We start from the raw sequence: 15,405 nt of genomic DNA, 5'->3' as shown, positions 1-15,405 counted from the left end.
CTGTGTGAAGGTCTGGGGGATGAGGATTCCAGGTAGAAGGAACAGCAATGCGAGGACCCAGAGAGAAAAAACAAGCCAAGGTTGTCTCAATGGCCTATAAGGCCCTCCAAGCTCCATCCCCCTATCATCTCTCTGACCCCATTTCCTACTGTCCTCTCCCTCCCTCAGTCCACGGGCCTCCTTGCTGCTTTTCAATTATGTCAGGTCTACTCTTATCCTAGAGCCTTTGTGCTGCTGGCTGTTCTCACTGCCTGCAGTTTTCCTTAGATATCTGCTTGGCTAACTTGCTCACTTTCTTCAAGCTTTTTCTCAAAGGTCACCTTCTCGACAAGGGCTACCCAACTACTTTACTTAAAATTGCTATTCACGTCCCCCTCCACCACAGACACTCCTGATCCCGTTACCCTACTTTGCTTTTTATTTTTCTATAGTGCCCATCACCTTGTAACATACTACATAATTTATTTATTCATTAAGTCTACTGTTTACTGGCTGCCCCCTCACTAGAACATTAACTTCATGAGGGCAGGAATCTTTGGCCACTAATGTATCCTAAGGACTCAGACAGTGCTTGGCACGTAGAAGGCGCTACACACAAATTTGTTAAATATATGAATTCTTCAAAGCTTATTTCAGATATCAGGTTCTTCACAAAGTTTTCCCCAGCTGTGAACAATCCCCACTTTTCCCCAAACATGAAATTAACCCCTCCCTTCTTTGGGCTACCTTTGTACCTTGTACCACTGTTGCATTTTCCAGATAATATTATAGTTTGAAATAAAAAATTACAGTTTGTATGTCTATATCAAGGCAAGGTTCGGGACCCATCTAATTTATTTCTACATTCTTGTAGAATTATTATTATTTATTTTTTTATTTTTTAAAGGTTAGGAGAAGCAGCTGAGATGACAGCTAACCTGACAGCCCTGCTGCTGCTTTTTTTTTTTTTAATTAATTAATTTATTTATTTTTGACTGTGTTGGGTCTTCGTTTCTGTGCAAGGGCTTTCTCTAGTTGCGGCAAGCGGGGGCCACTCTTCATCACGGTGCGCGGGCCTCTCACTGTCGCGGCCTCTCTTGTTGTGGAGCACAGGCTCCAGACGCGCAGGCTCAGTAGTCGTGGCTCACGGGCCTAGTTGCTCCGCGGCATGTGGGATCCTCCCAGATCAGGGCTCGAACCCGTGTCCCCTGCATTGGCAGGCAGACTCTCAACCACTGCGCCACCAGGGAAGCCCCTAGAATTATTATTATTGCCATCTCAGTGCCTGGCAATAATATATGTGTATTATTTTGATGAATAAACTAATAAAGCCACACCAAGATCAAAAGTCTGGAAATACTCTGTTGGTGAGGTTGTGGGAAAATAGGCCCGCCCATGATGTTGATGGGAGTGTAAACTGACTGACTTATGCTCTCTGCAGGACAAAGTGAAAATATCTATCAAGCTGAACATAAATTTTGACCCAGAAATTCTACTTTTAGGAATTTATCACATTTACTCATTCAAGTATTCCAAGAAATATTACAAAGATATTCACTGAGACATAGTTTATAATATTAAAAAAAAAACTTAATTGTCCCACCAGTAAGGCCTTATACAAATTATGGTATATCCATAATAGAATACTACTCTGAAGCCACTATATGGGATGAGACATATCTATTTGTACAAACATGGAATAAGCTCCAAGATATGTCAAGTGGGGCCTCCCTGGTGGCGCAGTGGTTGAGAGTCCGCCTGCCGATGCAGGGGATACGGGTTCGTGCCCCGGTCTGGGAGGATCCCATATGCCGCGGAGCGGCTGGGCCCGTGAGCCATGGCCGCTGGGCCTGCGCATCCGGAGCCTGTGCTCCGCAACGGGAGAGGCCACAACAGTGAGAGGCCCGCATACCGCAAAAAAAAAAAAAAAAAAAAAAAAAAAGATATGTCAAGTGGAAAGAGTATAATGCAGGGAAACGTATAGTATGCCAATATGTGTGTTTCACAAAAGGGAGGACATTAGGTACACACGTGCTTGTATGTACACAGAATATCTTGGAAAGATAAACAAGAAACTCTGAACAGTGGCTGCCTCTAAAGAGGAGGACTGGAGTATTAGAGGTCAAGGTGAGGGGAAAACTTATTTTACACTGTATACTCTGTTACTGTTTGAACTTTTTATCATATATATTACCCTTCCAATAATAATTAAAAAATTTTTAATGATAAAAGAAGCCTCAAAGGTGCATATTGGGCAAGGATGGATAAGGATTCAACCCTCCATTGCCTTAGGTGATTGATTGATAGAAAATTGTCGCATCGTTTTTAGGACTTTCTGTCTTCAGTCTCTCTGTCTCTCTCTCAGTGAGAAAGGAGATAAGAGTGGGACTGGAGACTTGGACTGGGAACTTGATCTTGCCACTGAGCCACTCCTTGAAAGATGGTGGCCATGGCCCACTGGACAGTATCCAAAGTATCTTGATTCAGGTGTTAAGATCCATATATTATGTGAGAGGCAGTCAGGGGTTCCCTGTAGTGGCTATATTCTGAGTAATCAGTCTCTTCTACAGTAAGGCCCGGACTGACATTATGAGCACAGGAAGGCTGTATTGAGCCCAAGAGCCAGCACTGGCCAGGGGACTCTGGGCTGCAAAGGGGCTGGGGCTAGCTCCAGTCCTAGGGAAACTGTTTTGTCATGCAGGGAAACTGAGGCAGAAACCTTGGCCCATGAAGCAGAGGAAAAGGGAAAGGCAGGGGTTTGATGGGCTTAAGGGTTCCCAGGGCTCACCTCAGGTAGTCAGAGGAAGGCTAAAGTCCCTGGGCTTTTTGGAGAACAGAGTGAAGGATGTATGGTGTGAGGAATAGCAGGCATACAGAAAGGAAGTGAGTTAGTGGGGTATAAACCATCACTTAGCCTAAAGCCTTTTCTGTTCCTTCCCATCTTCACAGGCCAAAGCAGGTATCATAGAACTGGGTCCCTTGCTCCTATGATTCCAGGGCTGGCAGAGTCCTTAAAGATATTTTAGCCAACGCCCTGAGTTATGCTAGAATGCTTCTAGGCTCAATTCATACACTCACAGAACTAGCAATGCCCTCAGAGACCACAGGACCTGGTATACAAGGCTCTTCTGCTTTCTTCTCAGGAGAAGCAGGCCTGGAAGGATTTTCCCCACAGCCTTTCTCTGCCAGGCTCAAGTCCCAGCTCCCAGTAAGAAGCCCACACCTGAGACAGCTCCACTTTCTTCTCCAGAGCCAGCTTAAAGTCAGGAGATGGCACAACGCTGAGAAGCCCAGAAAGTCCCCCAGATTCCTCTGTGATCAGGCCAACTTCATTAAAATGAAATTTGTTCCCTGAGGATTCGATCATGGAGGTGTTATTGTTTGCTTGATCACAGTTCCTATGGCTACCGTGAGAAGGGAACAGGTATACATCAGCATCTTCCTGTAAAACAGGGATCTGACCTCATTTATAGGCAAACAGGCAGCAGTCAACCTTGTAAATGGCACACCATGAATAGAATCAAGAGAGTTCTGAATGATTTAAGTAGAAAAGAACATTAAATGAAATAGTACATGTGAAAGTATGTGTTCTATCCCTGGTTCAGCATACATCCTGAAGCTGTTAACCATTCACAGCAGTATCAACCTTCATATCCAGAGGGGAGATCATCCAACTGAAAGGTTATAAACTGGCAGCCCTCAGGCCAAATAAAACCCATAAACCTAGTTTGTATGATTTCATAGTGCTTAAAACTTGTTTTGGGAGATTGGGATTGACATATATACACTAATATGTATAAAATAGATAACTAATAAGAACCTGCAGTATAAAAAAATTAAAATTCAAAGAAGAAAAAAACTTGTTTTGAGTCAACTTTGAAAAAATCAGTATCTTTTCGGGACTTTCCTGGTGGTCCAGTGGTAAAGAATCCTCCTTCCAATGCAGGGAATGGGGGTTTGACCCCTGGCCAGGGAACTAAGATCCCTCATGCCACGGGGCAGCTAAGCCCGCCGGCCACAGCTGCTGAGCTTGCGCGCCTCAATGAGAGAGCCCGTGTGCCGCAAACTACAGAACCCACACACTCTGGAGCCCACGTGCCACAACTAGAGAGAGAAAACCCACATGCCACAACTAGAGAGAAGCCCGAGCACTACAACTAGAGAGAAACCCATGTGCCACAAAGAAAGATCCCACATGCCTCAATAAAGATCCGCGTGCTGCAACTAAGGCTGGATGCAGCCAAAAAAAAAAAAAAAAAAAAGAAAGAAAGAAAGAAAATAAAAATTTAAAAAATCAGTATCTTTTCAGTAAAAAAAAGTCCAATTTGCAGTGTCAATGCCCTCCTGTCAAAAGCTATCAAAAACAAACCTATAATTGAACAAAGTTGGGTTTACTGACTCATTGCAATGAGGGAGACCACACAATACGAGAAACTGTGAGGCATCTCAGTAAAAAATGTTGTAAATGACTTATTACAGGATTTGAGCTTGTGTTAGGTTTCTGGGAAGGATTCAAGGAAAGGGGCTTTGTTCTGATTTGGATGCTGTGAGGAAGTGGGGAATAGTTCTATGATTGGTATCTTAAAACTTTTTATCTAAATGGTGGGAAGAAAGGAGCAAGATTAAAGCTATCATTGATAAAGAAAGTGAAGTAATTTATATTAGGCGGGATAGGGATACTTGGCATTTCTGTTGTTTGGATAATGTTCTTGTTTTTGACTGTGTTCAGACATAACGACAGGGTGGTCTTGTTTTTATCTTGATCCATCACAGTGACAGAGTGGCCTTGTCTTTGTGATATTGGTGTTCTGTAAAACTGTTTATGTTTATCAAGAGAAAACAACAGTCTAGCTGTGAGTGTCATACTAGCTCCTATCAACACCAAGGCCTAGATGACAGTGCCAGGCCAGCTCCAGGCTGTCAGAGGATGCTTTCTCTTTCTCTGTCTCCCTCTTAGCCAAAGGCAGATGGAGTCAAGCCTCAGAACTTTAGCCTACTAGCCAGCTCTTCACCATTGCCAAGATTTTGTTCATCAGGAGACTGTCAAGAGAACATCTATAGTGAGCCTATGGTTAGTCTTTCCTTCTCCTATTGTTGCAGAATGAGTTCTCAAATCCTCTGACATGATGATGGTTGCACAGTAGCATTTAAAACTCTGACCAGAATACATCAGCCAACTGCACCACAGGAAATTACCAGAAACTAAACAGTTATTAATCCTTGTAACAGATCCTGAAGACAGGGGCCTAGAGTATCAAATTCAGGCAATGAAAACATGTCCCAAAGTCCAGCTTGCCTTTTTTAGCGATTCAAGTGACTTTTTTTTTTCTTTTTAGCATAGTCACAGGCTGCTCAACTTGACCTGTATTTATATAGGTGCAGCAAGCAGTGTTTACCAAAGCATAAATTTCCCCTTGGTTAATGAATTTAAATTTAAACTAGTTGTTGGGCTTCTGAGTAGAAGTTGGCATTTATGATGTCTGCTGAGGTTAGAGGCAAGATTTGGATCACCTTTTCCAGTACTATTACCCCTCTCTGGGAAGTATAGCTCATACAGCATACATGATAATGAAGTAGGTTATCCCTCCTGGGAGTTCTCCTGAATAGCCTGTTCTTGAACAGCCTGCCTCATTTTGGAGATTTCTGGAGAAGTGGTAATTTAAAATATCTGAAAGGCTCTTAACCATTACTCTGAATACACAGGATAAGTTAGGGTGCAGCAGACAGGTAAAAGCCTGATGTCTGCATAGGAAGTCGGACCCTACTGAGGCATAGGTTGTACTGGGAGTACCTAATTTTTGAACTATTGAGGTGGACAGATTCCTTGAGTGGAGTTACATAGTGCTTGTAAATAGGTTGGAGTGTCTCAGAGGAGAATAGACTATTATAGCAAAGATAGCCCCAACCTTATATCCCATTCTTGATGACCTAGGTTTTATGGGTAGGGTTATAATGACCTCAGCAGAAGCATTTCGTTCAAGTACAAGTTTGTAAGACTGAACTTTGGAATTAATTATGTGAGAAAAACTTAAGACAAGAAAGGACTTGTAGAAGGATATCTACCTTCTGAAGTGTTTGAAGTTATTACATTTTTTTGTCAGCAGGATTAGATGGGGAGGCAAGGGTTCCAGGAATGAGTTGAATTCAGAGCAATACCTAACATCTGAGAAACACACACCGGCATATTTTTTTTCCTTAAGCAGCGAAAGGAGACCACAGGGGGTCAAAAGTAACAGGATGAAGATAGGGAAGACCATATTAAGATAACTTTTAATCAGTTAAAGAGGATGTTAAAGACAATAATAGGCAATATTACTAGGAGAACAAAGGGTATGGAAGAGGGCACTGAAGAAGCAAAAAATCTTGTTCTGCAGAAACTATTCACATGTGCGGTTAGCACCTTTTTCCTTCATCTTGGACAGAAGCTGCCCACAGTCAGCAGCTTCCAGAAAATGTCTAACAATCCTCAGTTTGAGGTCCCCCAATGGACTGGATGCCCAGTACTCTGGAGTAAGTGATGTACATCTTTTCACTTCGGAAATATGAACCGAAAGATCAACAACTTGGAGTTTTATTGTTATGTCAGTTATCTGTTAAAGGTTCTTTTTGTAGAGGCTCAAGGGCAGTTTTTTTCTGATTCTTTTCCAGAAGACCAAATCTCCAGGTTTCAGATCATGCAGAGCTGCTTAGGTGGGTGTTTTGGAAGTGCAGCTTATATCTATTGGTGCTAAATCTGGAGGTATTATATGAATCCCTGAAGAAGTTAGTCATGTAAGTATAATGGGGTCAGTCTAGGATTGGAAGTGATTCCTAAATGCATGGAGCAGTTAACTCAGAAGGAGATAACCTGTGGGTCCTGGAGGGACCCACAATTGATCTTATTTTATCAAGGGCAATGGCAAAACTTTGGGTTTCTGAGAGTTTTGATAATTATGAGTTTTTTCATTCCTTTAGTTCTCTTTCTTTTTGGTGAAGATAGTGGATGATATGGACAGTGTATTTTCCAAGGAAAAGGTATAAAGAATTTTTTTAAAATAATAGTACCAGTGAAATATGTCTCTTTGTTACTAGAGAGATAAATTGAGACCCCTTTCCCCAACGGTGGGAATTTAAAAATCAAGCAATTTTTTCTCTGCTAATATGTCCATAGCTCTCCAGCAAGAAAAAGTCTTAATCCACCCTGAGAATAAACAATAACTAGAACATACTTATAGTTTATTTGGAGGTGTTCACAGAACCTCAAGGCTTTGGTTCTTGTCCATGTCCTACCTTTGCAGTCTTACCATGAATATGTCACTGGCTGGTAAGATGTGCATGGGAAAATCCTCAGCAATACCCTTAAAGTTACCCCCCACCAATGTTGGTTCAATGTTGTCAATTTATCTCTACTATTCAGGCAATATCAAGAAGCATTCTTGCTAAACTCCATTTTTACTATGGCTACTTCCTTAGATAACAGAAAAACATCTACAAGTTTTTAATTTGCTGTCCATTTTCTACAGACTACTATAGATGTCAGGGAATCTCTCTTTCTTTCTTTCTTTCTTTTTGGATTAAAAAAATTTTTTTGAAATAATATTAGATTCACAAGAAGTTGCAAAAATAGTATGAAAAGGGTACCATGTACCCAGTTTCTCCCAGTGGTAACACCTTACATAACTGTAGTACAGTATCAAAACCAGGAAATCGACATTGATACAATCCACAGACCTTATTCATATTTCATCAGTTTCATATACATTCATTGCATTTGTGTGTATATATACAGTTATATGCACACATGGAATTTTATCACATGTAGATTTGTGTAACCACTACCACAATCAAGATACAGAACTGTTCCATCACCACAGAGAAACCTCGTGTTATCCCTTTATAGTCACACATCCCCTCTCCCCACCCCACCTCGCCCCAGGCTTGTCTTAACCTTTGGCAACCACCAATCCATTCACCATGTCAATAACTGTGTAATTTCTAGAATGTTGTATAAACAGAATCACACAGTATGGAACATTTTAAGATTGACTTTTTTTCACTCAGTATAACTCCCTTGAGGTCCAACTAATTTTTTGCATGTATTGATAGTTTGTTCCTTTTTATTGCTGAGTAGTATAGTAACCAATAGCTGAGAAGCCTAACAGGAGACTGTGAGGCAACCCCAAAATTAACAATAGAAGAAAGCTGTTACCACTCCTGGAACTAGAGGAACAAAGGGCAGTGTTACCAGATCCCAGAGCCAGGGTCACCTGTAGAAGCCAGAATTGTGGCCAACCTTTCTTGTGGGAGCTGGACCCACGTGAGAGCTATTGCCATAATGGGGGATGATACTTAATGTGGAGATGGGAGTTGGGGTGGAGGAGGGTGCTGGTAGAGAAATGTCCTGGCTTCTCCCTTCCCCCTGCTTTTCATTCTCTTTCCACGGACTTGCATTTGCTGAACCAACTGGAAGCCAGCTGACGTGGCTGCCTGAGACAGGTAGCCTGCAGCGGTCACCTGCCACAAAACTGAGCACATCAGGTTTTGACAGTTCCCTAACAAAGAAAAACAGCCATGGGCTTCTCCTTCTTCACGTTAGGAGGGTGGCTGGGTTTACAGAGTTGCAGTGATGGACAGTGATATGTAAAAGGAAACAATAGTATTTCACAGGCAGACAGGCCACCAGCTGAGAAGTACTGAACATTTTCTGTCGGCAGAAGAGTCTTCAGAATGGGTAACCATTTTAGTTAGTAGAGACCTTAGAACTAAATCAAGGGGAAACTGCCCATACTCTGCTATTGTTGCTGTGGTTCTTAGATGAGGCATCTATGTCTTGGCTACTGGGTCTAATAAAAAGCTGAAATAAGCAGTAAGCCTCTGATGATCCCCATGTAATTGACCAGTACCCCAAATGCTTGTCCACACTTTTCATGAACAAAAAGGGAAGGGGCCTGTGAATCTAGAATTCTGGAAACAGATCCTTTTGTAGACAGTTATCATACCAGTCTTTGTGCTTAAATATGTAGGCTTTATTTTTTAACTTGAAAAGTATACCATTCTTGACATATATTCATATTAATATACTTTACTTATGTGTAAATAACTTAGAAAGATAACCTCTCTTTTCAATTTATTATTATCTTTTTAAATTGTGAGTTTAGTAGACCAAAGAGCTCTCACAATAGTTTTGAATTAATTAAATTTGGTAAATTCCAGATAAACCTAATGATTCCTATCGTTCCTTTTATAGAAAAAAGGAGCAGATCTTTGTGCTATTTGATGGCTATTTTAGGAAACCCAAACATAGTTTAGGCACAAAAAAAAATATCCTAATAGTTTTATTAGTCTAAATTTGGGGCCTGAATTTAGGAAAGGCAAAATCAAGAATAGTTGTAGAGGAAACAACATATAAGTAATAAATAAATATCTAAAGAAAAGATATATTTATAGGCAATATTGTAAAAACACACAGCAATGAACAACAATGGTTATTAGGAGCTTAACTTAAAAAAAAAAAAAACTCTTTTCAAAAATGATTTAAAGACTTCCCTGCTGGCACAGTGGTTAAGAATCCGCCTGCTAATGCAGGGGATACAGGTTCAAGCCCTGGTCCTGGAAGATCCCACGTGCTGTGGAGCAACTAAGCCCATGCGCCACAACTACTGAGCCTGCGCTCTAGAGCCCGTGAGCCACAACTACTGAGCCCACGTGCCACAACTACTGAAGCCCGTGTGCCTAGAGCCTGTGCTCCGCAACAAGAGGAGCCACCACAATAAGAAGCCCGCGCACCGCAACAAAGAGTAGCCCCGGCTCACCGCAACTAGAGAAAGCCTGAGCGCAGCAACGAAGACCCAACACAGCCAAAATTAATTAATTAATTTTTAAAAAATGATTTAAGAGTATGTCAAAAAGCACCAAGAGTTAATAGGATATTTTTAGTGACAAAAAGGAAAGAGTAGACTTTCCCTGCTCGCCACAACTAGAGAAAGCCCATGCATGGCAACGAAGACCCACAGAAGAAAGAAAGAAAGGAAGGAAGGAAGGAAGGAAGGAAGGAAGGAATGAACGAACGAACTTCTACTAGTCTGGACATTTAAAAAAAAAAGCCCCAATTCTCATTTTCCTCCTTTTATATATTATTCATGTAACAATCTTCAGTAAATGATTTATTAATATACCTTTACATATATGTGTATTTAGGCATTCACAGATACATAAATACACAAATAGGTAATAAATTGAAAGCCTTAAAACATAATTAGGGACTTCGCTGATGGCGCAGTGCTTAGGAATCTGTCTGCCAATGCAGGGGACATGGGTTCAAGTCCTGGTCCGGGAAGATTCCACATGCCACAGAGCAACTAAGCCCGTGCACCACAACTACTGAGCCTGCGCTCTAGGGCTCACATGCCACAACTACTTAGCCCGCGTGCCACACTACTGAAGCCCACACGCCTAAAGCCCATGCTCTGCAACAAGAGAAGCCACTGCAATGAGAAACCTGCGCACCGCAACAAAGACCCAATGCAGCCAAAAATAAAAAAGTGAAAAATAAATAAAATTTTAAAAAAAGATAAACAAGTTCTGGGGATGTAATGTACAGCATGGTGAGTATTTTTTAAAATTTCCAAAGGTAAATCATATATTAAAACTAAGATAATTTACTTAACTTATAAAATCAATATAAAAAGTAAAAAGGTTTAAATCATAGGAAAACTAACCCTGATCTTGTACAAACCAAAATATTGTGCTGGCATTATTTTTACATGGCAAATTAAAATGCAAATACACTGGATCACACCAAAAACTCTTCTTTTATCTTGGAACTAAGGCCTTATTTTATCTATAATTACAAAGCCTATTACATAAATATACTTTTCAGAGCCCACAAAGGAAACATATATAGTTTAGCAATTCTTTCAGACATTTTTGATTACAGTTGACCCTTGAACAACGTGGGGGTTAAGGAACTTAAGAAACAACACCCCACAGTCCCCCACCCCCCAAGGCACAAATGACCCCCTCCTCAAACTTAGCTACTAATAGCCTTACTGATAATATAAACATTTAACACATATTTTTTATGTTATATGTATTATATAATGTATTCTTACAGTAAAGTAAGCTAGAGAAAATGTTATTAAGAAAGTCATACAGGGGCTTCCCTGGTGGCGCAGTGGTTGAGAGTCCGCCTGCCGATGCAGGGGACGCGGGTTCGTGCCCCGGTCCGGGAGGATCCCACATGCTGCAGAGAGGCTAGGCCCGTGAGCCATGGCCGCTGAGCCTGCACGTCCGGAGCCTGTGCTCCGCAATGGGAGAGGCCACAACAGTGAGAGGCCCGCGTACCGCAAAAAAAAAAAAAAAAGAAAAGAAAGTCATACAGAAGAGAAAATACACTTAAAGTACTGATTGTATTTATTGATACTGATACCATGTTTACATGGTCTGTTTACAAGATGAATCATCTGTCAGTACCTACGTCAATACTGTCTTATGTTACACAAAACATTGTAGATAGTAAATGTATTAGTAACACTAGACATCAAAAATGAAGACAGAATTCCCTGGTGGTCCAGTGGTTAGGGCTCCATGCTTCCACCGCCAGGGGCATGGGTTCGATCCCTGGTCAGGAAACTAAGATCCTGTATGCCGCACAATGCAGCCAAAAAAACAAAACAAAACAAAAGATAGTGTGAAAAAGAAATTTATATTTATTTACAGATAAAACGATTCATGCATTGATAATGAAGCAGCAATATGACTGCCTTCTGGTAACCTAGTGTAATCGATAGTGCCATGTATAGTCTGTAAATGTTTGTGTGTGGGAGTTTCGATAAATTTTTACTTCTTCTTTATATATATATATATATATTTGGCTACGTTGGGTCTTCGTTGCTGTGCACAGGCTTTCTCTAGTTGTGGCGAGCGGGAGCTACTCTTTGTTGCGGTGCGCGGGCTTCTCACTGTGGTGGCTTCTCTTGTTGCGGAGCACAGGCTCTTCTCTTGTTATGTGCGGGCTTCAGTAGTTGCAGCACGCAGGCTCAGTAGTTGCAGCACGTGGGCTTCAGTAGTTGCAGCGTGCAGGTTCTAGGGCACACGGGATTCAGTAGTTGTGGCTCACAAGCTCAGTAGTTGTGGCTTGCAGGCTCTAGAGCGCAAGCTCAGTAGTTGTGGCACAGGTGCTTAGTTGTCTGCGGCATGTGGGATCTTCCCAGACCAAGGATCGAACCTGTGTCCCCTGCATTGGCAGGCGGATTCTTAACCACTGCGCCACCATGGAAGTCCCAAATTTTCCCTTTTTATGATAGATTTGGTATATTTTATGATAGTAAATGATAAAATACACTGGTATCTGTTTATAATTTATGCATTCATGATATACCTTTCTCTTAATTTTTTTTGATATTTTTAGGCTACATGTTTTCTCAAATTGTTACAAATCCCCCCCCACAATTTTTTCCAATATATTTACTGAAAAAAATTCACATATAAGCGGACCTGTGGAGTTCAAACCCATATTGTTCGAGGGCCAAATGTATTTAACTGGATTGCGCACATTCAATGAAATATTTTTTTGATAAGTTAATCTTTAAACTTTTCCAAGGGAAGAAAATGGACAGCAAAAAAAGTGAGAGGGAGCTACTACAGACAAATATGAAACTCTCACTCTAAAAAGCTAATCCATGTTCCCTCTGCAAGTAAAGATAAAACAGTTTAAATGCAAAAACCCTCCAGATTTTGACATATACATACAAACACACAAAGAGTGACATTCCACCTAATTTTAAAAATATCTTAGGCACTTGGCAATTTCAAACAACTATATAATTTAAAAATCAGTATTTATGAATCTCCAAAGTAGGGAAATGAAATATCACCTATGTTAAACAAAATAATCTCTTTTTGACAACAAAGACAATCTCCTCATGAGGGTTTCTTATCTTTTTGTTCTAAGGTAACTCTCAAATAAAGAATCTTGTTCTTGTCCCAAGTTCCCCAAAATGGCCACTGCAATTCTAAATTGTCCCTAGTGAAATTGGGTCAGTTAGAAAGATAAGGGTACGCGTTAGTGTAATTGTGAGAAAACATGAAGGAATCAGGTTATTTGGCCCAGTTTTAGTTGAGATAAGCGTTCATAAGGCCAGTGCTGTGCAACCTTGTATCTCTAGAACTTGGCCAAAGACCAGTCATCACTGATCAGAAGCCAGAGAAAATGACCTGATTCTCGGCAGAAGAAATGAAAAAAAGGAGTTCTCAGGGACACAGACAAAACTGAGGAAGAAGTCCTTATAAAGGTTTGGAATGGCAACCTGAGACAAAGTTTATTCAAAGGACACTGGTTTGAGGATACCTTCTGAATTCCATAGTCTCCAGGGCTGGCTGTAGGGCAGACTTATTGGGACTTGGTTGATGGAGTGATTTGTCTGGTTAATTCTGATAACAAATGACACTCCAGCATGCTAACTAGTTACATGACCCCTGAGCGGCTGGCATCCCCAACTTCTTAGAGGGATAAGTGGTGTTCAGCCACCAGAGACTGAGCAATAAATAACAGGTTCATGTTGCCCTCAGACATCCAGGGCTACATACACATCCTTTCCCTATAGACTTTTCCTCTTATAGACAAACAACATTCAAAACACTAGATGGGGGGAACCATGGGAGCAGATAGATGTAGAAAGCCAGAAAACAAATTCCCCAAGGAAAAATAAAAATCTAATTGGATAACCAAAAAAATGGAAGAGGACCTTACTCCAAGGAAAATAAACAAAATAATCCCAACACTCAAGGGTCTCAATGAAACATCAGAGCTCAATTCAGCAAGAACTTACCTCCCAGCCATGGGCAGGATGGCACCTCAAATAGTTAGAGACACGAGGGGTCTCAGATGTGCACATTATTACCAGAGTCAAGGGTTCCAGTCCAAGGTAGTGAGGGCTTCAGCTGAATCTCTGTGGATCCTCCATTTCTGATAATGCCCTCCAGCCAAAGACTACCAGGAACACACCTGTAGTAGAATGAGGGAGACCGCACACCATGGGGAACCCATTCTGGGCATCTCAGCAAGTGCATATTAAAAAGGACTTATTACAGTATTGGGGATTGTGTTAGATGATTTTCTAGGAGGGTTTGAGAAAGGGGAGATTTGCTCTAGGTTGGATGCTGTCAGGAAGTGGGGATAATTCTTTGTTTTCTTTCTTTTTTTTTGCAGTACGCGGGCCTCTCGCTGCTGTGGCCTCTCCGGACATGCAGGCTCAGCGGCCATGGCTCAGGGGCCCAGCCGTTCTGCAGCACGTGGGATCTTCCCGGACCGGGGCACGAACCCGTGTCCCCTGCATCGGCAGGTGGACTCTCAACCACTGCGCCACCAGGGAAGCCCCTTTCTGGTTTTCTTAATAATTCTTATCTAGAAGTTAGGAGGAACGGATCAGTGCTAAAGCTGTAGTTGGTAAAGAAGCAGCAGTCACTCAAACTGTGGAGAGGGTTGTGTTTGGTCATTTTTGTGGTCTGGACAATGTTCTCGTTTTCGTGTTCAGGCATGATTATGGAATGGTCTTTCTCTCCATCCATCAGCGACTGGTTTTGTCTGATGTTGGTGTTCTGTAAAATTGTTTATGCTCAACAAGGCAACACCACAGCCTAGCTAATAGTGCCAGGCCCCCTACTGGCAACACTGAGGCTTCTGAAGGAAGAGTGCAAACTAGCTCCCAGTTGTCATGAGCTGCTTTTCTCTTTTTCACCAGCTACATTTGAAAAATCAGAATTGGCAATCCTTTTGGTAAAACATGGGCTCTTCCAGTCACCACAGGACTCATGACTCCCCAGTACCTTGTAACTGGTCTGCCCCACTCATTTACACTCCTGCCTTGTCTCCTGGCATTTAAATTTGCACCCCTCACTAGCAGAAAAGGAACCAAGCAAGCCCAGAGAGAAGTGACTTGCCTGATCATCCAGTGAACTGATGGCAAGGCGGAAACTACAACTTTGTGTTTAGTTTTCCCTCCAGAGGATCCATCTGCTAGACATTCAGGTCGATTGTTAAATCTCTGAGGTATCAGCCTCTCAACTGAATGTGGATGGGATCGGATAAAAACACTTCTCACCACACTTTATCAACAACGTGTTCCCAGCTTACTTCTCCTTTCTTTAGGGGTTGGGTGTCTCACGACATCGGCTGGGATTCTAAGGCCTTTGCTCAGCTGCTCCAGCCACCCCTGACCTTCTTTCTGCTTCCAGCCACCCCTGACCTTCTTTCTGCTTCTCAAATATGCCAAGTGTGTTCCGGCCTGAGGGTCTTTGTATTTGCCCTTGGCTCTGCCAGTAACTCTCCGCCCTCACACCTCCACGGGGCCGCTTCTTCTGAGCTTCAGCTCAGTATCACCTCCTCAGGGAAGCCTTCCATGACGACCTTACCTGCTCACACCCTGCATGCCCTAGCACTACCGCCAT

Source organism: Mesoplodon mirus (assembly GCF_964341445.2).
Source record: "Mesoplodon mirus genome assembly, chromosome: 15".
In the NCBI taxonomy this organism is placed as follows: domain Eukaryota; kingdom Metazoa; phylum Chordata; class Mammalia; order Artiodactyla; family Ziphiidae; genus Mesoplodon; species Mesoplodon mirus.
The sequence above is the reverse complement of the archived record's forward strand: the minus strand, read 5'-3'. Positions refer to the sequence as shown.